At 38.1% G+C, this 23,519-nt stretch overlaps 1 protein-coding gene across 1 annotated transcript in view; it reads right to left on the minus strand.

Moving 5' to 3' along the window:
* Nucleotides 1-23,519, minus strand: part of LOC140243899 (uncharacterized) — a 63,278-nt gene that overhangs the window by 38,262 nt on the left and 1,497 nt on the right. The window lies entirely within an intron of this gene.

Below are 23,519 nucleotides of genomic sequence, written 5' to 3' on the forward strand. Positions count from 1 at the left end.
GAAAGATGAATCAGGAATCGTTTCGTCCACCTTCCATTCTCATTTTCAGTTTTAAGCTGCAAAATTGTCAACCTGATGAGAAGATTTGAAAAAAAATAAAATGTATGATTACTGCAGCTTATTGTCTCAGCTACAACATACTTAAGTTTCAGAGGAAATGAAGCAAAATCAAGTGAGGTAAAAGTGCTTGAGCGTTATCGTCTATGCATGGTTAAAAAAAAAAATCCCCCCATAGACATAACACATAATCTTCGCTGATTTTGATATCTTGCCTTTAATCACAACTTCTAGTATGATGACGTCATCAAATTAGAAAACATCGACATGGACTTGATAGACAATTGTTCAAAGTATAACATATTCAACGTATGTCGTCAGTTTGGTATTGACTGGACGATCAAACACAGGAACATGAGGCAGCGATTAGTAATCTTCGCTGATTTTGATATCTTGCCTTTAATCACAACTTCTAGTATGATGACGTCATCAAATTAGAAAACATCGACATGAACTTGATAGACAATTGAAGGGGTCGATGCAATATAGTGCTAACCCACACAATGTTCATTTTGAGATAATCGCTGTTGAATGTTTGGAAAGTCCATACATTGTATATTGATAAAACATGAATGCATGCATTTTTTACCATCTTATTGGTTGAATTCAAATATGATATTTTCACGGAGGTTAGAGTGAAGGATAAGGATTATGAAAATGCTTAATCGTGTCATTAATTCCCAATCAATGACATCCCTACTATAGGCATATCATAATTTCTCATCTAAAATCAATGGTCTATAGGATTCATGCACCATTACTTGTATAGTGCATAAACTTTGCTTTTTAAGCTTTGAGTGAAACGTGTCATAGCATAATTCTGTAATTCCATCAGCAGTGATTGACATAATGAAGAAGAAATATATATCACATTGAACGCTTAGAACCTAACGGGGGGGGGGGGTATTATAGCATGATACTCGGTTTTTTACTGCCCAGCTAGTGGCTAGATGCCAACAACATCCATCACTCACGGCTACGCATAGAGAAACAGCCATGGCGAAAATAAAACTTTGCTTTCTCATAGGCACAATGACACAGAACCCCGTCAAACACACTTTTCTTGGCAGGGATGGACATGAAAAAGTTCATTACTAATACTAAACAGCGTATGCATTCCATTCATGTGGAGCTAGATACCTCTATAGCAACATAAAGCCTGTCTTCAACTCCGTTGATAGAACAATGACAACCTGAAATTTCAAAGAGATGAGCGAGACGCTATATACACCTGGCCTAGAGTTAATTTATTCAGTTCTCATTCCTACTTCAAGTTGGGTTATGTTATTGTAATCATTCCCATCTGCAGTATAACAAAACCAAAGTGAGGGAAAAGGGGAGAGAAAAACGAGAGGTGGCAAAAGGAAAACTGCATGCACAACTGCAATCCATAGCATTGCGTGTGACAAGTGAAACAAATGTTTTAGTTGTTATAGCAGTGTTTTATGAGCATAAACAGACAAATAGACAGACAATGTCAAATTTAAAAACCATCAATTTAATGTCAGAGAAGATGGTAAACAAGATGCATTGAAACCGTAACTAAATCGAACATATTCAGATATAACATTCTTGAATTAAAAACAAGATAAAGAAAAATAATGTCCACGTCAGGATTAAAAAAAAAAAAAACGCCGCACGAACATGCATTATATTCTTGATGCAAAGTTCCAAGGATTGTCTCATTAATTTAAAAGCAATGATTCCCTTACCACCACCAGCACCACACCACAATGACGTCTCTAAAATCAATGGTAGCACATATCATTGTATCTTGCATTGAATTAGCTCCCTTTTCCTAAACTACCAGTGAAACGTGCCATATTATATGGTGTAATTCGATCAGTAGTGATTGACTTTAAAGAAGAAAGATAATGCAACAAATTGAATGCTTACCACATTGCTTATAGGGCTATTCCAGTCTGGTACTGATCTGTTCTATTCTCCCAGATGCCAACAACACATATCACCTATGGCTAAACTAGTGAAACAGCCATGACGAAAATAAACGACAGAGAACCCTGTCAAAATCACTACACTAATTGGAAAGGTATTGCCCGAAATTCCTCATATAATATGAAGCAATAAATATCAAGTCACTTCCTTCCCTGCCTGTCTTTAACTCCGTTTTTGTCAAACAATAACAACCTGGAATTCTAAACAGATAAGCGAGACGCCATACACCTGGACTAGAGTTAATTAATTCAGTTCCCATTCCTGTGAGTTATGTAAACGTACACGTTCCTAAATATCCTGCTACAGTATAACAAGAACAAAATCTAAATGAAGAGAAAAGGAAAGAGAAAAAGAATGGTAGCAAGCGTGGCACTGTTTCAAGGGGCAATTTACAACATTACGCGTGACAAAATTAATGAAGCAAACCCAACCTCCAAACTCCAATACAAAACAAGGGAAAGAGAGTAGCTGTGTTCATGACATCAGAGTGAAGCTGAACTGCTGAAAAAAAAGAAAAGAAAAAAGAAATAAAAGGAAAAAGTCCTGCGGGACTCGATTAACTTCTCTCCTTCCGGTCGGGCATTATAAACACGCAGCGTGCTAAGCGATTCTGCCACACGGAAGATCCGAAGATCCTGTGCGAAACTTAAATCTATCTATGTATGCTATACACAACACAAATTTACATTGATATTCAGTTTTTTGGCGATATACGTCAAGTGACTGATAGCGCTGTTCAACTTCCCACGAGTGGCCGCGTGGATTCGATCAATATACAGTTACAAAGATAAATCGGGAATCGTTTCGACCAAATTCCATTCTCATTTTCAGTGATCGACAACGAAAATAATGTTAAGTAGCGACTTGAAGTATAATTTAATATTGAGAAATATTCGTGAAGTCCAATTCTTTATGCAGTCCTACATAATTCAGATGAAATTGTTTCTGTCATGCAACCAATTGAAAATTTCGTGTGGTGTCGGCGTGTCCAAGTAAGTTGATTGGAAAGGATATGTGAATGAATATTTACCAATAGGTCTTTATATTGTAAAAAAAAAGAAATCAAACATGGCCATGCGGTCTTTTAAGAGCCATCTTCACTTTAACATTTGTAATTTCAAGTCCAAGTTGCCAGTCAAAGCAATGTGGTCTCCAACACAAAACAAAGGGATATTGTGTGTGTGTGTGTGTGTGTGTGTGTGTGTGTGTGTGTGTGTGTGTGTACGTTTACATGAAAACGTGATTTCTACATGGACGAAGGTGAATACTCCATAAAAGAAAAAAAGCAAAAGATGTAAGTATTTTGTTTCATGTTCTTATGGGGTTCGAACCCGTACGTGTGCAACCTCACGTATCTTGTGACGTCGCCTTTATCCTCTCGGCCATACGTCTCGACGAGAAAATAAGAGGAATGTAAACTTATGTATGTGAAAGATGAATCAGGAATCGTTTCGTCCACATTCCATTCGCATTTTCAGTTTTTAGCTGCAAAATTATCAACCTGATGAGGAGATTTGAAAAAAATAAAATGCATGATTACTGCAGCTTATTGTCTGAGCTACCACATACTTAAGTTTCAGAGGAAATGGAGCAAAATCAGCTGAAATAAAGGTGGTGAAACGTTGTCAAGTCAATGCATGGTTTAAAAAAAAAATCACCTCCCTTAGACATAACACGTCAACTTGTCTGATTTTGAGTCTTTACCTTTAATCACAATTTGAAGTATGATGGTAAGTCTTCTCGAACTAAGAGTGTGGAACGGAAGCTTCTACGTGAAAGATGAATCATGACGATCACCCGTGACCGACACATCTTTAAAGGGATCAGTTATTTGAGGTGGAAGACCTCGTGCCAAGATATTGTTTCAGCAATTCCAAAGCAATGATACCCTTACATTTAGGTATACCATAATTTCCCTCTGAAATCATTGGTATTATTCATGTACAATTGCTTGCCTTGTCCATAAACTTTGCTTTATAAACTTTCAGTGAAAGGTGTTATAACATAATTCTGTAGCGCCATTAGCAGTGATTGACTACATAAATAAAGATATATCAAATTGAACGCTTAGCGCGTATAAAAGGGGATTTTAGCCTGATGTTGTGTTATTCACTGCTCAGATACCAACAACACTCATCACCTACGGTTACGTATAGAGAAATAGCCATGGCGAAAATAAGGTTTTCCTTTTCTTTGGCAGATAGACACACAACCCCTTTGAACACACTATAATTGACATGGAGGGACATGAAAAAGTTCATTACTACTACTAACAGTGATGCCTTCTACTCATGTGGCACAAGATACCTCTATAGCAGCATAAAACCTGTCTACAATTCCGTTATTGGGTCAAACAATAGCAACCTGGAATTTCAAAGAGACGAGCGAGACGCCATACACCTGTCCTAGAGTTAATTTATTCAGTTGCCATTCCTGCTCCAGTTGAGTTATGTAAATTATTTTCCGACCTGTCTTGTGCAGTGTAACAGGAACAAACGTAGAGAAAAGGAAAGAGAAAACGAAAGGTGGCAAGCGGGGCACTGTATATCAAGGGCAATTTACAACATTACGTATGATAAATGAAGCAAATCCAACCTCCAGCCTCCGACAAAAAAAAAAAAAGGGAACTTGAGTGACTGTGTGTCGTGGGGTAATGACATCGGAATGAGGCTGAACTGCCAAAAGAAAAACAAAGAAAGAGAGAGAGAGAGAAAAAAAATAATAGCGTCCTGCGGGTCCCGAACATCTCGTCCTAAGGTAGTGCATAATGACCATGCAGCGCGCTAAGCGACTATAAAGCCACACGGCTGTCCCGAAGATTGGATGTGAAATTCATATCTTTATATCATTTACAACATGAAAAAGTTCATTACTACTACTAAACAGTGATGCCTTCCATTCATGTGGCACAAGATACCTCTATAGCAACATAAAACCTGTCTACAACTCCGTTATTGGGTCAAACAATAACAACCTGGAATTTCAAAGAGATGAGCGAGACGCCATACACCTGGACTAGAGTTAATCAATTCAGCTCCCATTCCTGCCAGTTATCTAAACGTACAGACATGTTCCTACCTATCCTGTTACAATATTACAAGAACCAATGAAGAGAAAAGGAAAGAGCAAACGAAAGGTGGCAAGCGGGACACTGTAACAAGGGGCAATTTACAACATTAAGTGTGACAAAATTAATGAAGCAAACCCAATCTCCAAACTCCAATACAAAACGAGGGAAATAGAGCAGCCGTGTTCACGGGTTACGTATACTTGGTAAAATAATACGATAAATGACATCGGAGTAAAGCTGAATTGCCGGAAAAAAAAAAAGAAAGAGAAAACTTCCGCGGGAGTCGAACTTCTCGCCTTCCGGTATGGCGTTATGAACACCCAGCGCGCTAAGCGATTACGCCATATGGCTGTCCTGGAGATTCTATGCGAAACTTAAATGTATGATTATACTGTCGTGACAGTGCTGACTGAGATGGCGCTATTCAACTTCCCACAAGTGGCCGCGTGGATTCGACCAATATACAGTTGCAAAGAACAATCGGGAATCATTCCGTACAGATTGCATTCTCATTTTCAGTTTTTAACTACAAAATTGTCGACCTGATGAGGAGATTTGAAAATATAAAATGCATGATGACTGCAGCTTATTGTCTCAGCTACAACATATTTATGTTTCAGAGGAAATGGAGCAAAATCAGATGAGGTAAAGGTGCTTAAACGTTGTCAAGTCAATGCATGGTTTGAAAAAAAATCACCTCCCATAGACATAACACGTAAACTTGTCTGATTTTGAGTCTTTACCTTTAATCACAATTTCTAGTATGATGACGTCATCATATATCAAAACCATCACATGGACTTGAGAGGCAAATGTTCAAAGTACAACATATCTGAATTTGGGATAATATTGAGCTTAAACAACAGAGATACGAGCAAATGAATGTCAGAAACAGTACCTCAAAAAAATCAATTCCACTTTTTTTATATAAAATGACGATTTGATGACGTCATCGCGTTTCTCTGGCAATATTGATACTTGGAATGTTATTTACAATTCATATGCTTTTGTAATATGCAATAGAAATATAGGGTCAACGGACGATTTAAAGAGCTATGACGAAATAAACAAAGACATGTTTTTTCACTATATTTGCAGAAAGACGCGCGTGCGGAATTTCAACTTTGACGCCTGTGCATTCCTTTGTTATGGGTCGAAATCGATCGGAAATCAATGGATACTGTTACTCAAAGTATCAGGAATCCAAATCAGTCAAAAAAATTGCATTTCCATGTTTCTTAAGCGCTCTGCGCGCGGAATTGCGCGGACGGACGCGCACGCGAGAAAATGTTTGAAACGCTTATAATTGTCTGAAACTTCGAGATTTCCCATTGGGAAGTCGTTTTGAGCCTTTTAAAATTTTGACGCGCGCTTACGCGCGCCTAATGATGACCTGGGTAACTAGCGTTAGAAATTAAGATAGAGCGTGACCTGAACTTTATGTCCAGCGAAAATGATACAGAAATGACATCTAGTTATGAAGTTATGATTGATCATGTGACAAGGTCCGAAAATCACAAAATGGCGCCTAGATGACGTCATAGATATGTTACTGTCATGAAAACCTTATTGTGGCTAGATATTGTTATGAGACATGTTGACTGAAAATGTCATGTCATTCCGTGATGTCATTGTTGAGATATTGACGACACAAAATGTGGCAGAAAGAAAGAAGAATAAAAAACGAGATATGAAACTCGTCACACTAAGGACGAGTTAGGTGATACGCTTGGGGTCATCAGATGTCGGTCATCCGTGATCGACAAAGAAAAGAATGTGATATAGGCACCTTGAAATTATTCAGCGTGCATGCAAATCCGTTTCTCTAACCACTCGGCCACGGGACATCCACGGAAATGGTTAGGCAAAAAAAAAATGTATAGATATTACAGGGGGAAAAAGTCAATGCCCACTCAACAAACGGGGCCGCGTGAACATGTATTGCATTGCTAGACGGAAATGCGGCCTTGTAACGACTGATGTCGCTATGCCATTTCTGGCGACTTGGGAAAAATACGTGCCGTAGACATAAAACCTATAATCGGCTGGTTTTGATACCTTGCCTTTAATCACAATTTTCAGTGTGATGACGTCATCAAAGTACGAAACAATAAGCCAGTTCGGGGTTCCACTTTGAGCATGAGCAGAAAAAGGTCATCTGTACCAGCAGAGCATGGTGGTTTTTAAATTCACTGAGATAAGCATCTGTAATGTAATGATTATTCAACTGATCCCTATAAGTGGTGCTTGCCAGCACATCCACATGACAGCAAAAGCGGTGTCTGACAATATCAATAGAAAGAGATTGTTAATACATTCAATGCAAAATAATGAAATGGATGCTTTCCAAAATGTCAATGGAAGGATCATTCTGGTCACCTGGTCTATGCAAGTTCATCCTTTGTTTGAACATGACTGATGAATTCCATAAATTGTTACGTTGGGCAAGCTCATGCCTTCTGTCGCTTGAAACTAGTGGAGTGCCTAATCAACTGAGAAAGAAGAAAGGTCATTTGTACCCATGTGCCCATGAGCTAACCCCGAACTGGCTTATTGACATGGTCTTGAAAGACAATTTTTCAATGTACAACACCTCCGTCGTCGTCATTACATACTATGATCGGTTTGACAAAGTCAGCCTGCAAAAGTTTGCAGCAGTCGAAGCAATGTGGTCTCCAACACAAAAAAGAGGGATATTGTGTGTGTGTGTGTGTGTGTGTGTGTATAGGTGCGTTTATATACGAACTTGACTTCTACATGGACGAATATGTAATACACCATTGAAGAAAAAAAAAGTAAAATAGCAAAGTATTTTGTTTCGTGATCTTGTGGGGTTCGAACCCGCACGTATGCAACCTCACTTCTCTGAGACGTCGCCTTTAATCACTCGGCCATACGTCTCGACGAGAAAATATGACGAACGTAAACTTATGTGTGTGAAAGATGAATCAGGAATCGTTTCGTCCACATTCCATTCTCATTTTCAGTTTTAAACTGCAAAATTGTCAACCTGATGAGGAGATTTCAAAGAATAAAATGCATGATTACTGCAGCTTATTGTCTCAGCTACAACATACTTTAGTTTCAGAGGAAACGAAGCAAAATCAGCTGAGATAAAGGTGCTTAAACGTTGTCAAGTCAATGCATGGTTTAAAAGAAAAATCACCTACCATAGACATAACACGTAAACTTGTCCGATTTTGCGTCTTTACCTCTAATCACAATTTTCAGTGTGATGACGTCATCAAAGTACAAAACAATGACATGGTCTTGAAAGACAATTGTTCAAAGTACAACACCTCCGTAGTCGTCATTACTTATACTATAATCGGTTTGATAAAGTCAGCCTGCAAAATTTTGCAGCAATCGAAGCAATGTGGTCTCCAACACAAGAAAGAGGGATATTGTGTGTGTGTGTGTATAGGTGCGTTTCTATACGAACGTGATTTCTACATGGACGAATATGTAATACACCACTGAAGAAAAAAAAAAGTAAAATGGCTAAGTATTTTGTTTCGTGATCTTGTGGGGTTCGAACCCGCATGTGTCATGGTATACCCTACTGTAAAGTCATGTAATGTCGTTGTGTTTCTACTGTCTTGTTCTCTCCTGTCTTTGTAAAAAAAAAAAAAAAAAAAGTTTAATGTATTCACAAGAATCCTTTTGAGTGGTTATCAATTTACAAGCATGCTTTTCAGTGAACCTCTCAGTTCTTTCTTTTTTTTTTATCCTCCAAACATAACTTTGTATTTTGCCGGTATGCATGTATAATTTCGTATTTGTTAACCATTATCTACCATGTAAAGTCGAATACATGCCTATGTTATATCTTCTGATACATTTCGTGTTATGTTTGACGAAAAAGAAAGAAGGAATGAAATAAATGAAATGAAAATGAAAATGAATGAATGAATGAATGTGTGCAACCTCACGTCTCTGAGACGTCGCCTTTAACCACTCGGCCATACGTCTCGACGAGAAAATATGAGGAACGTAAACTTATGTATGTGAAAGATGAATCAGGAATCGTTTCGTCCACCTTCCATTCTCATTTTCAGTTTTAAGCTGCAAAATTGTCAACCTGATGAGAAGATTTGAAAAAAAATAAAATGTATGATTACTGCAGCTTATTGTCTCAGCTACAACATACTTAAGTTTCAGAGGAAATGAAGCAAAATCAAGTGAGGTAAAAGTGCTTGAGCGTTATCGTCTATGCATGGTTAAAAAAAAAAAAAAATCCCCCATAGACATAACACATAATCTTCGCTGATTTTGATATCTTGCCTTTAATCACAACTTCTAGTATGATGACGTTATCAAATTAGAAAACATCGACATGGACTTGATAGACAATTGTTCAAAGTATAACATATTCAACGTATGTCGTCAGTTTGGTATTGACTGGACGATCAAACACAGGAACATGAGGCAGCGATTAGTAATCTTCGCTGATTTTGATATCTTGCCTTTAATCACAACTTCTAGTATGATGACGTCATCAAATTAGAAAACATCGACATGAACTTGATAGACAATTGAAGGGGTCGATGCAATATAGTGCTAACCCACACAATGTTCATTTTGAGATAATCGCTGTTGAATGTTTGGAAAGTCCATACATTGTATATTGATAAAACATGAATGCATGCATTTTTTACCATCTTATTGGTTGAATTCAAATATGATATTTTCACGGAGGTTAGAGTGAAGGATAAGGATTATGAAAATGCTTAATCGTGTCATTAATTCCCAATCAATGACATCCCTACTATAGGCATATCATAATTTCTCATCTAAAATCAATGGTCTATAGGATTCATGCACCATTACTTGTATAGTGCATAAACTTTGCTTTTTAAGCTTTGAGTGAAACGTGTCATAGCATAATTCTGTAATTCCATCAGCAGTGATTGACATAATGAAGAAGAAATATATATCACATTGAACGCTTAGAAACTAACGGGGGGGGGGGTATTATAGCATGATACTCGGTTTTTTACTGCCCAGCTAGATGCCAACAACATCCATCACTCACGGCTACGCATAGAGAAACAGCCATGGCGAAAATAAAACTTTGCTTTCTCATAGGCACAATGACACAGAACCCCGTCAAACACACTTTTCTTGGCAGGGATGGACATGAAAAAGTTCATTACTAATACTAAACAGCGTATGCATTCCATTCATGTGGAGCTAGATACCTCTATAGCAACATAAAGCCTGTCTTCAACTCCGTTGATAGAACAATGACAACCTGAAATTTCAAAGAGATGAGCGAGACGCTATATACACCTGGCCTAGAGTTAATTTATTCAGTTCTCATTCCTACTTCAAGTTGGGTTATGTTATTGTAATCATTCCCATCTGCAGTATAACAAAACCAAAGTGAGGGAAAAGGGGAGAGAAAAACGAGAGGTGGCAAAAGGAAAACTGCATGCACAACTGCAATCCACATCATTGCGTGTGACAAGTGAAGCAAATGTATTAGTTGTTATAGCAGTGTTTTATGAGCATAAACAGGCAAATAGACAGACAATGTCATATATTAAAACCATCAATACATGTCAGAGAAGATGGTAAACAAGATGCATTGAAACCGTAACTAAATCGAACATATTCAGATATAACATTCTTGAATTCAAAACAAGATAAAGAAAAATAATGTCCACGTCAGGATTAAAAAAAAAAACGCCGCACGAACATGCATTATATTCTTGATGCAAAGTTCCAAGGATTGTCTCATTAATTTAAAAGCAATGATTCCCTTACCACCACCAGCACCACACCACAATGACGTCTCTAAAATCAATGGTAGCACATATCATTGTATCTTGCATTGAATTAGCTCCCTTTTCCTAAACTACCAGTGAAACGTGCCATATTATATGGTGTAATTCGATCAGTAGTGATTGACTTTAAAGAAGAAAGATAATGCAACAAATTGAATGCTTACCACATTGCTTATAGGGCTATTCCAGTTTGGTACTGATCTGTTCTATTCTCCCAGATGCCAACAACACATATCACCTATGGCTAAACTAGTGAAACAGCCATGACGAAAATAAACGACAGAGAACCCTGTCAAAATCACTACACTAATTGGAAAGGTATTGCCCGAAATTCCTCATATAATATGAAGCAATATCAAGTCACTTCCTTCCCTGCCTGTCTTTAACTCCGTTTTTGTCAAACAATAACAACCTGGAATTCTAAACAGATAAGCGAGACGCCATACACCTGGACTAGAGTTAATTAATTCAGTTCCCATTCCTGTTAGTTATGTAAACGTACACGTTCCTAAATATCCTGCTACAGTATAACAAGAACAAAATCTAAATGAAGAGAAAAGGAAAGAGAAAAAGAATGGTAGCAAGCGTGGCACTGTTTCAAGGGGCAATTTACAACATTACGCGTGACAAAATTAATGAAGCAAACCCAACCTCCAAACTCCAATACAAAACAAGGGAAATAGAGTAGCTGTGTTCATGACATCAGAGTGAAGCTGAACTGCTGAAAAAAAGAAAAGAAAAAAGAAATAAAAGGAAAAAGTCCTGCGGGACTCGATTAACTTCTCTCCTTCCGGTCGGGCATTATAAACATGCAGCGTGCTAAGCGATTCTGCCACACGGAAGATCCGAAGATCCTGTGCGAAACTTAAATCTATCTATGTATGCTATACACAACACAAATTTACATTGATATTCAGTTTTTTGGCGATATACGTCAAGTGACTGATAGCGCTGTTCAACTTCCCACGAGTGGCCGCGTGGATTCGATCAATATACAGTTACAAAGATAAATCGGGAATCGTTTCGACCAGATTCCATTCTCATTTTCAGTGATCGACAACGAAAATAATGTTAAGTAGCGACTTGAAGTATTATATAATATTGAGAAATATTCGTGAAGTCCAATTCTTTATGCAGTCCTACATAATTCAGATGAAATTGTTTCTGTCATGCAACCAATTGAAAATTTCGTGTGGTGTCGGCGTGTCCAAGTAAGTTGATTGGAAAGGATATGTGAATGAATATTTACCAATAGGTCTTTATATTGTAAAAAAAAAAAATCAAACATGGCCATGCGGTCTTTTAAGAGCCATCTTCACTTTAACATTTGTAATTTCAAGTCCAAGTTGCCAGTCAAAGCAATGTGGTCTCCAACACAAAACAAAGGGATATTGTGTGTGTGTGTGTGTGTGTGTGTGTGTGTGTGTGTGTACGTTTACATGAAAACGTGATTTCTACATGGACGAAGGTGAATACTCCACAAAAGAAAAAAAGCAAAAGATGTAAGTATTTTGTTTCGTGTTCTTATGGGGTTCGAACCCGTACGTGTGCCACCTCACGCATCTTGTGACGTCGCCTTTATCCTCTCGGCCATACGTCTCGACGAGAAAATATGAGGAATGTAAACTTATGTATGTGAAAGATGAATCAGGAATCGTTTCGTCCACATTCCATTCGCATTTTCAGTTTTTAGCTGCAAAATTATCAACCTGATGAGGAGATTTGAAAAAATAAAATGCATGATTACTGCAGCTTATTGTCTGAGCTACCACATACTTAAGTTTCAGAGGAAATGGAGCAAAATCAGCTGAAATAAAGGTGGTGAAACGTTGTCAAGTCAATGCATGGTTTAAAAAAAAAAAATCACCTCCCTTAGACATAACACGTCAACTTGTCTGATTTTGAGTCTTTACCTTTAATCACAATTTGAAGTATGATGGTAAGTCTTCTCGAACTAAGAGTGTGGAACGGAAGCTTCTACGTGAAAGACAGTGATGCCTTCTACTCATGTGGCACAAGATACCTCTATAGCAGCATAAAACCTGTCTACAATTCCGTTATTGGGTCAAACAATAGCAACCTGGAATTTCAAAGAGACGAGCGAGACGCCATACACCTGTCCTAGAGTTAATTTATTCAGTTGCCATTCATGCTCCAGTTGAGTTATGTAAATTATTTTCCGACCTGTCTTGTGCAGTGTAACAGGAACAAACGTAGAGAAAAGGAAAGAGAAAACGAAAGGTGGCAAGCGGGGCACTGTATATCAAGGGCAATTTACAACATTACGTATGATAAATGAAGCAAATCCAACCTCCAGCCTCCGACAAAAAAAAAAGGGAACTTGAGTGACTGTGTGTCGTGGGGTAATGACATCGGAATGAGGCTGAACTGCCAAAAGAAAAACAAAGAAAGAGAGAGAGAGAAAAAAAAATAATAGCGTCCTGCGGGTCCCGAACATCTCGTCCTAAGGTAGTGCATAATGACCATGCAGCGCGCTAAGCGACTATAAAGCCACACGGCTGTCCCGAAGATTGGATGTGAAATTCATATCTTTATATCATTTACAACATGAAAAAGTTCATTACTACTACTAAACAGTGATGCCTTCCCTTCATGTGGCACAAGATACCTCTATAGCAACATAAAACCTGTCTACAACTCCGTTATTGGGTCAAACAATAACAACCTGGAATTTCAAAGAGATGAGCGAGACGCCATACACCTGGACTAGAGTTAATCAATTCAGCTCCCATTCCTGCCAGTTATCTAAACGTACAGACATGTTCCTACCTATCCTGTTACAATATTACAAGAACCAATGAAGAGAAAAGGAAAGAGCAAACGAAAGGTGGCAAGCGGGACACTGTAACAAGGGGCAATTTACAACATTAAGTGTGACAAAATTAATGAAGCAAACCCAATCTCCAAACTCCAATACAAAACGAGGGAAATAGAGCAGCCGTGTTCACGGGTTACGTATACTTGGTAAAATAATACGATAAATGACATCGGAGTAAAGCTGAATTGCCGGAAAAAAAAAAAAAAAAGAAAGAGAAAACTTCCGCGGGAGTCGAACTTCTCGCCTTCCGGTATGGCGTTATGAACACCCAGCGCGCTAAGCGATTACGCCATATGGCTGTCCTGGAGATTCTATGCGAAACTTAAATGTATGATTATACTGTCGTGACAGTGCTGACTGAGATGGCGCTATTCAACTTCCCACAAGTGGCCGCGTGGATTCGACCAATATACAGTTGCAAAGAACAATCGGGAATCATTCCGTACAGATTGCATTCTCATTTTCAGTTTTTAACTACAAAATTGTCGACCTGATGAGGAGATTTGAAAATATAAAATGCATGATGACTGCAGCTTATTGTCTCAGCTACAACATATTTATGTTTCAGAGGAAATGGAGCAAAATCAGATGAGGTAAAGGTGCTTAAACGTTGTCAAGTCAATGCATGGTTTGAAAAAAAATCACCTCCCATAGACATAACACGTAAACTTGTCTGATTTTGAGTCTTTACCTTTAATCACAATTTCTAGTATGATGACGTCATCATATATCAAAACCATCACATGGACTTGAGAGGTAAATGTTCAAAGTACAACATATCTGAATTTGGGATAATATTGAGCTTAAACAACAGAGATACGAGCAAATGAATGTCAGAAACAGTACCTCAAAAAAATCAATTCCACTTTTTTTATATAAAATGACGATTTGATGACGTCATCGCGTTTCTCTGGCAATATTGATACTTGGAATGTTATTTACAATTCATATGCTTTTGTAATATGCAATAGAAATATAGGGTCAACGGACGATTTAAAGAGCTATGACGAAATAAACAAAGACATGTTTTTTCACTATATTTGCAGAAAGACGCGCGTGCGGAATTTCAACTTTGACGCCTGTGCATTCCTTTGTTATGGGTCGAAATCGATCGGAAATCAATGGATACTGTTACTCAAAGTATCAGGAATCCAAATCAGTCAAAAAAATTGCATTTCCATGTTTCTTAAGCGCTCTGCGCGCGAAATTGCGCGGACGGACGCGCACGCGAGAAAATGTTTGAAACGCTTATAATTGTCTGAAACTTCGAGATTTCCCATTGGGAAGTCGTTTTGAGCCTTTTAAAATTTTGACGCGCGCTTACGCGCGCCTAATGATGACCTGGGTAACTAGCGTTAGAAAGTAAGATAGAGCGTGACCTGAACTTTATGTCCAGCGAAAATGATACAGAAATGACATCTAGTTATGAAGTTATGATTGATCATGTGACAAGGTCCGAAAATCACAAAATGGCGCCTAGATGACGTCATAGATATGTTACTGTCATGAAAACCTTATTGTGGCTAGATATTGTTATGAGACATGTTGACTGAAAATGTCATGTCATTCCGTGATGTCATTGTTGAGATATTGACGACACAAAATGTGGCAGAAAGAAAGAAGAATAAAAAACGAGATATGAAACTCGTCACACTAAGGACGAGTTAGGTGATACGCTTGGGGTCATCAGATGTCGGTCATCCGTGATCGACAAAGAAAAGAATGTGATATAGGCACCTTGAAATTATTCAGCGTGCATGCAAATCCGTTTCTCTAACCACTCGGCCACGGGACATCCACGGAAATGGTTAGGCAAAAAAAAAAAAAATGTATAGATATTACAGGGGGAAAAAGTCAATGCCCACTCAACAAACGGGGCCGCGTGAACATGTATTGCATTGCTAGACGGAAATGCGGCCTTGTAACGACTGATGTCGCTATGCCATTTCTGGCGACTTGGGAAAAATACGTGCCGTAGACATAAAACCTGTAATCGGCTGGTTTTGATACCTTGCCTTTAATCACAATTTTTAGTGTGATGACGTCATCAAAGTACGAAACAATAAGCCAGTTCGGGGTTCCACTTTGAGCATGAGCAGAAAAAGGTCATCTGTACCAGCAGAGCATGGTGGTTTTTAAATTCACTGAGATAAGCATCTGTAATGTAATGATTATTCAACTGATCCCTATAAGTGGTGCTTGCCAGCACATCCACATGACAGCAAAAGCGGTGTCTGACAATATCAATAGAAAGAGATTGTTAATACATTCAATGCAAAATAATGAAATGGATGCTTTCCAAAATGTCAATGGAAGGATCATTCTGGTCACCTGGTCTATGCAAGTTCATCCTTTGTTTGAACATGACTGATGAATTCCATAAATTGTTACGTTGGGCAAGCTCATGCCTTCTGTCGCTTGAAACTAGTGGAGTGCCTAATCAACTGAGAAAGAAGAAAGGTCATTTGTACCCATGTGCCCATGAGCTAACCCCGAACTGGCTTATTGACATGGTCTTGAAAGACAATTTTTCAAAGTACAACACCTCCGTCGTCGTCATTACATACTATGATCGGTTTGACAAAGTCAGCCTGCAAAAGTTTGCAGCAGTCGAAGCAATGTGGTCTCCAACACAAAAAAGAGGGATATTGTGTGTGTGTGTGTGTGTGTGTGTGTGTGTGTATAGGTGCGTTTATATACGAACTTGACTTCTACATGGACGAATATGTAATACACCATTGAAGAAAAAAAAGTAAAATAGCAAAGTATTTTGTTTCGTGATCTTGTGGGGTTCGAACCCGCACGTATGCAACCTCACTTCTCTGAGACGTCGCCTTTAATCACTCGGCCATACGTCTCGACGAGAAAATATGACGAACGTAAACTTATGTGTGTGAAAGATGAATCAGGAATCGTTTCGTCCACATTCCATTCTCATTTTCAGTTTTAAACTGCAAAATTGTCAACCTGATGAGGAGATTTCAAAGAATAAAATGCATGATTACTGCAGCTTATTGTCTCAGCTACAACATACTTTAGTTTCAGAGGAAACGAAGCAAAATCAGCTGAGATAAAGGTGCTTAAACGTTGTCAAGTCAATGCATGGTTTAAAAGAAAAATCACCTCCCATAGACATAACACGTAAACTTGTCCGATTTTGCGTCTTTACCTCTAATCACAATTTTCGGTGTGATGACGTCATCAAAGTACAAAACAATGACATGGTCTTGAAAGACAATTGTTCAAAGTACAACACCTCCGTAGTCGTCATTACTTATACTATAATCGGTTTGATAAAGTCAGCCTGCAAAATTTTGCAGCAATCGAAGCAATGTGGTCTCCAACACAAGAAAGAGGGATATTGTGTGTGTGTGTGTATGGGTGCGTTTCTATACGAACGTGATTTCTACATGGACGAATATGTAATACACCACTGAAGAAAAAAAAAAGTAAAATGGCTAAGTATTTTGTTTCGTGATCTTGTGGGGTTCGAACCCGCATGTGTCATGGTATACCCTACTGTAAAGTCATGTAATGTCGTTGTGTTTCTACTGTCTTGTTCTCTCCTGTCTTTGTAAAAAAAAAAAAAAAAAAAAAAAAAAAAAAAAGTTTAATGTATTCACAACAATCCTTTTGAGTGGTTCACAATTTACAAGCATGCTTTTCAGTGAACCTCTCAGTTCTTTCTTTTTTTTTATCCTCCAAACATAACTTTGTATTTTGCCGGTATGCATGTATAATTTCGTATTTGTTAACCATTATCTACCATGTAAAGTCGAATACATGCCTATGTTATATCTTCTGATACATTTCGTGTTATGTTTGACGAAAAAGAAAGAAGGAATGAAATAAATGAAATGAAAATGAAAATGAATGAATGAATGAATGTGTGCAACCTCACGTCTCTGAGACGTCGCCTTTAACCACTCGGCCATACGTCTCGACGAGAAAATATGAGGAACGTAAACTTATGTATGTGAAAGATGAATCAGGAATCGTTTCGTCCACCTTCCATTCTCATTTTCAGTTTTAAGCTGCAAAATTGTCAACCTGATGAGAAGATTTGAAAAAAATAAAATGTATGATTACTGCAGCTTATTGTCTCAGCTACAACATACTTAAGTTTCAGAGGAAATGAAGCAAAATCAAGTGAGGTAAAAGTGCTTGAGCGTTATCGTCTATGCATGGTTAAAAAAAAAAAAAATCCCCCCATAGACATAACACATAATCTTCGCTGATTTTGATATCTTGCCTTTAATCACAACTTCTAGTATGATGACGTCATCAAATTAGAAAACATCGACATGGACTTGATAGACAATTGTTCAAAGTATAACATATTCAACGTATGTCGTCAGTTTGGTATTGACTGGACGATCAAACACAGGAACATGAGGCAGCGATTAGTAATCTTCGCTGATTTTGATATCTTGCCTTTAATCACAACTTCTAGTATGATGACGTCATCAAATTAGAAAACATCGACATGAACTTGATAGACAATTGAAGGGGTCGATGCAATATAGTGCTAACCCACACAATGTTCATTTTGAGATAATCGCTGTTGAATGTTTGGAAAGTCCATACATTGTATATTGATAAAACATGAATGCATGCATTTTTTACCATCTTATTGGTTGAATTCAAATATGATATTTTCACGGAGGTTAGAGTGAAGGATAAGGATTATGAAAATGCTTAATCGTGTCATTAATTCCCAATCAATGACATCCCTACTATAGGCATATCATAATTTCTCATCTAAAATCAATGGTCTATAGGATTCATGCACCATTACTTGTATAGTGCATAAACTTTGCTTTTTAAGCTTTGAGTGAAACGTGTCATAGCATAATTCTGTAATTCCATCAGCAGTGATTGACATAATGAAGAAGAAATATATATCACATTGAACGCTTAGAACCTAACGGGGGGGGGGGGGGGTATTATAGCATGATACTCGGTTTTTTACTGCCCAGCTAGATGCCAACAACATCCATCACTCACGGCTACGCATAGAGAAACAGCCATGGCGAAAATAAAACTTTGCTTTCTCATAGGCACAATGACACAGAACCCCGTCAAACACACTTTTCTTGGCAGGGATGGACATGAAAAAGTTCATTACTAATACTAAACAGCGTATGCATTCCATTCATGTGGAGCTAGATACCTCTATAGCAACATAAAGCCTGTCTTCAACTCCGTTGATAGAACAATGACAACCTGAAATTTCAAAGAGATGAGCGAGACGCTATATACACCTGGCCTAGAGTTAATTTATTCAGTTCTCATTCCTACTTCAAGTTGGGTTATGTTATTGTAATCATTCCCATCTGCAGTATAACAAAACCAAAGTGAGGGAAAAGGGGAGAGAAAAACGAGAGGTGGCAAAAGGAAAACTGCATGCACAACTGCAATCCATAGCATTGCGTGTGACAAGTGAAACAAATGTTTTAGTTGTTATAGCAGTGTTTTATGAGCATAAACAGACAAATAGACAGACAATGTCAAATTTAAAAACCATCAATTTAATGTCAGAGAAGATGGTAAACAAGATGCATTGAAACCGTAACTAAATCGAACATATTCAGATATAACATTCTTGAATTAAAAACAAGATAAAGAAAAATAATGTCCACGTCAGGATTAAAAAAAAAAAAAACGCCGCACGAACATGCATTATATTCTTGATGCAAAGTTCCAAGGATTGTCTCATTAATTTAAAAGCAATGATTCCCTTACCACCACCAGCACCACACCACAATGACGTCTCTAAAATCAATGGTAGCACATATCATTGTATCTTGCATTGAATTAGCTCCCTTTTCCTAAACTACCAGTGAAACGTGCCATATTATATGGTGTAATTCGATCAGTAGTGATTGACTTTAAAGAAGAAAGATAATGCAACAAATTGAATGCTTACCACATTGCTTATAGGGCTATTCCAGTCTGGTACTGATCTGTTCTATTCTCCCAGATGCCAACAACACATATCACCTATGGCTAAACTAGTGAAACAGCCATGACGAAAATAAACGACAGAGAACCCTGTCAAAATCACTACACTAATTGGAAAGGTATTGCCCGAAATTCCTCATATAATATGAAGCAATATCAAGTCACTTCCTTCCCTGCCTGTCTTTAACTCCGTTTTTGTCAAACAATAACAACCTGGAATTCTAAACAGATAAGCGAGACGCCATACACCTGGACTAGAGTTAATTAATTCAGTTCCCATTCCTGTTAGTTATGTAAACGTACACGTTCCTAAATATCCTGCTACAGTATAACAAGAACAAAATCTAAATGAAGAGAAAAGGAAAGAGAAAAAGAATGGTAGCAAGCGTGGCACTGTTTCAAGGGGCAATTTACAACATTACGCGTGACAAAATTAATGAAGCAAACCCAACCTCCAAACTCCAATACAAAACAAGGGAAATAGAGTAGCTGTGTTCATGACATCAGAGTGAAGCTGAACTGCTGAAAAAAAGAAAAGAAAAAAGAAATAAAAGGAAAAAGTCCTGCGGGACTCGATTAACTTCTCTCCTTCCGGTCGGGCATTATAAACACGCAGCGTGCTAAGCGATTCTGCCACACGGAAGATCCGAAGATCCTGTGCGAAACTTAAATCTATCTATGTATGCTATACACAACACAAATTTACATTGATATTCAGTTTTTTGGCGATATACGTCAAGTGACTGATAGCGCTGTTCAACTTCCCACGAGTGGCCGCGTGGATTCGATCAATATACAGTTACAAAGATAAATCGGGAATCGTTTCGACCAGATTCCATTCTCATTTTCAGTGATCGACAACGAAAATAATGTTAAGTAGCGACTTGAAGTATAATATAATATTGAGAAATATTCGTGAAGTCCAATTCTTTATGCAGTCCTACATAATTCAGATGAAATTGTTTCTGTCATGCAACCAATTGAAAATTTCGTGTGGTGTCGGCGTGTCCAAGTAAGTTGATTGGAAAGGATATGTGAATGAATATTTACCAATAGGTCTTTATATTGTAAAAAAAAAAAATCAAACATGGCCATGCGGTCTTTCAAGAGCCATCTTCACTTTAACATTTGTAATTTCAAGTCCAAGTTGCCAGTCAAAGCAATGTGGTCTCCAACACAAAACAAAGGGATATTGTGTGTGTGTGTGTGTGTGTGTGTGTACGTTTACATGAAAACGTGATTTCTACATGGACGAAGGTGAATACTCCATAAAAGAAAAAAAGTAAAAGATGTAAGTATTTTGTTTCGTGTTCTTATGGGGTTCGAACCCGTACGTGTGCAACCTCACGTATCTTGTGACGTCGCCTTTATCCTCTCGGCCATACGTCTCGACGAGAAAATATGAGGAATGTAAACTTATGTATGTGAAAGATGAATCAGGAATCGTTTCGTCCACATTCCATTCGCATTTTCAGTTTTTAGCTGCAAAATTATCAACCTGATGAGGAGATTTGAAAAAATAAAATGCATGATTACTGCAGCTTATTGTCTGAGCTACCACATACTTAAGTTTCAGAGGAAATGGAGCAAAATCAGCTGAAATAAAGGTGGTGAAACGTTGTCAAGTCAATGCATGGTTTAAAAAAAAAAATCACCTCCCTTAGACATAACACGTCAACTTGTCTGATTTTGAGTCTTTACCTTTAATCACAATTTGAAGTATGATGGTAAGTCTTCTCGAACTAAGAGTGTGGAACGGAAGCTTCTACGTGAAAGATGAATCATGACGATCACCCGTGACCGACACATCTTTAAAGGGATCAGTTATTAGAGGTGGAAGACCTCGTGCCAAGATATTGTTTCAGCAATTCCAAAGCAATGATACCCTTACATTTAGGTATACCATAATTTCCCTCTGAAATCATTGGTATTATTCGTGTACAATTGCTTGCCTTGTCCATAAACTTTGCTTTATAAACTTTCAGTGAAAGGTGTTATAACATAATTCTGTAACGTCATTAGCAGTGATTGACTACATAAATAAAGATATATCAAATTGAACGCTTAGCGCGTATAAAAGGGGGATTTTAGCCTGATGTTGTGTTATTCACTGCTCAGATACCAACAACACTCATCACCTATGGTTACGTATAGAGAAATAACCATGGCGAAAATAAGGTTTTCCTTTTCTTTGGCAGATAGACACACAACCCCTTTGAACACACTATAATTGACATGGAGGGACATGAAAAAGTTCATTACTACTACTAAACAGTGATGCCTTCTACTCATGTGGCACAAGATACCTCTATAGCAGCATAAAACCTGTCTACAATTCCGTTATTGGGTCAAACAATAGCAACCTGGAATTTCAAAGAGACGAGCGAGACGCCATACACCTGTCCTAGAGTTAATTTATTCAGTTGCCATTCCTGCTCCAGTTGAGTTATGTAAATTATTTTCCGACCTGTCTTGTGCAGTGTAACAGGAACAAACGTAGAGAAAAGGAAAGAGAAAACGAAAGGTGGCAAGCGGGGCACTGTATATCAAGGGCAATTTACAACATTACGTATGATAAATGAAGCAAATCCAACCTCCAGCCTCCGACAAAAAAAAAAGGGAACTTGAGTGACTGTGTGTCGTGGGGTAATGACATCGGAATGAGGCTGAACTGCCAAAAGAAAAACAAAGAAAGAGAGAGAGAAAAAAAAATAATAGCGTCCTGCGGGTCCCGAACATCTCGTCCTAAGGTAGTGCATAATGACCATGCAGCGCGCTAAGCGACTATAAAGTCACACGGCTGTCCCGAAGATTGGATGTGAAATTCATATCTTTATATCATTTACAACATGAAAAAGTTCATTACTACTACTAAACAGTGATGCCTTCCATTCATGTGGCACAAGATACCTCTATAGCAACATAAAACCTGTCTACAACTCCGTTATTGGGTCAAACAATAACAACCTGGAATTTCAAAGAGATGAGCGAGACGCCATACACCTGGACTAGAGTTAATCAATTCAGCTCCCATTCCTGCCAGTTATCTAAACGTACATGTTCCTACCTATCCTGTTACAATATTACAAGAACCAATGAAGAGAAAAGGAAAGAGCAAACGAAAGGTGGCAAGCGGGACACTGTAACAAGGGGCAATTTACAACATTAAGTGTGACAAAATTAATGAAGCAAACCCAATCTCCAAACTCCAATACAAAACGAGGGAAATAGAGCAGCCGTGTTCACGGGTTACGTATACTTGGTAAAATAATACGATAAATGACATCGGAGTAAAGCTGAATTGCCGGAAAAAAAAAAAAAAAAGAAAGAGAAAACTTCCGCGGGAGTCGAACTTCTCGCCTTCCGGTATGGCGTTATGAACACCCAGCGCGCTAAGCGATTACGCCATATGGCTGTCCTGGAGATTCTATGCCAAACTTAAATGTATGATTATACTGTCGTGACAGTGCTGACTGAGATGGCGCTATTCAACTTCCCACAAGTGGCCGCGTGGATTCGACCAATATACAGTTGCAAAGAACAATCGGGAATCATTCCGTACAGATTGCATTCTCATTTTCAGTTTTTAACTACAAAATTGTCGACCTGATGAGGAGATTTGAAAATATAAAATGCATGATGACTGCAGCTTATTGTCTCAGCTACAACATATTTATGTTTCAGAGGAAATGGAGCAAAATCAGATGAGGTAAAGGTGCGTAAACGTTGTCAAGTCAATGCATGGTTTGAAAAAAAATCACCTCCCATAGACATAACACGTAAACTTGTCTGATTTTGAGTCTTTACCTTTAATCACAATTTCTAGTATGATGACGTCATCATA

The sequence above is a fragment of the Diadema setosum genome, chromosome 20 (assembly GCF_964275005.1).
Source record: "Diadema setosum chromosome 20, eeDiaSeto1, whole genome shotgun sequence".
Lineage (NCBI taxonomy): Eukaryota > Metazoa > Echinodermata > Echinoidea > Diadematoida > Diadematidae > Diadema > Diadema setosum.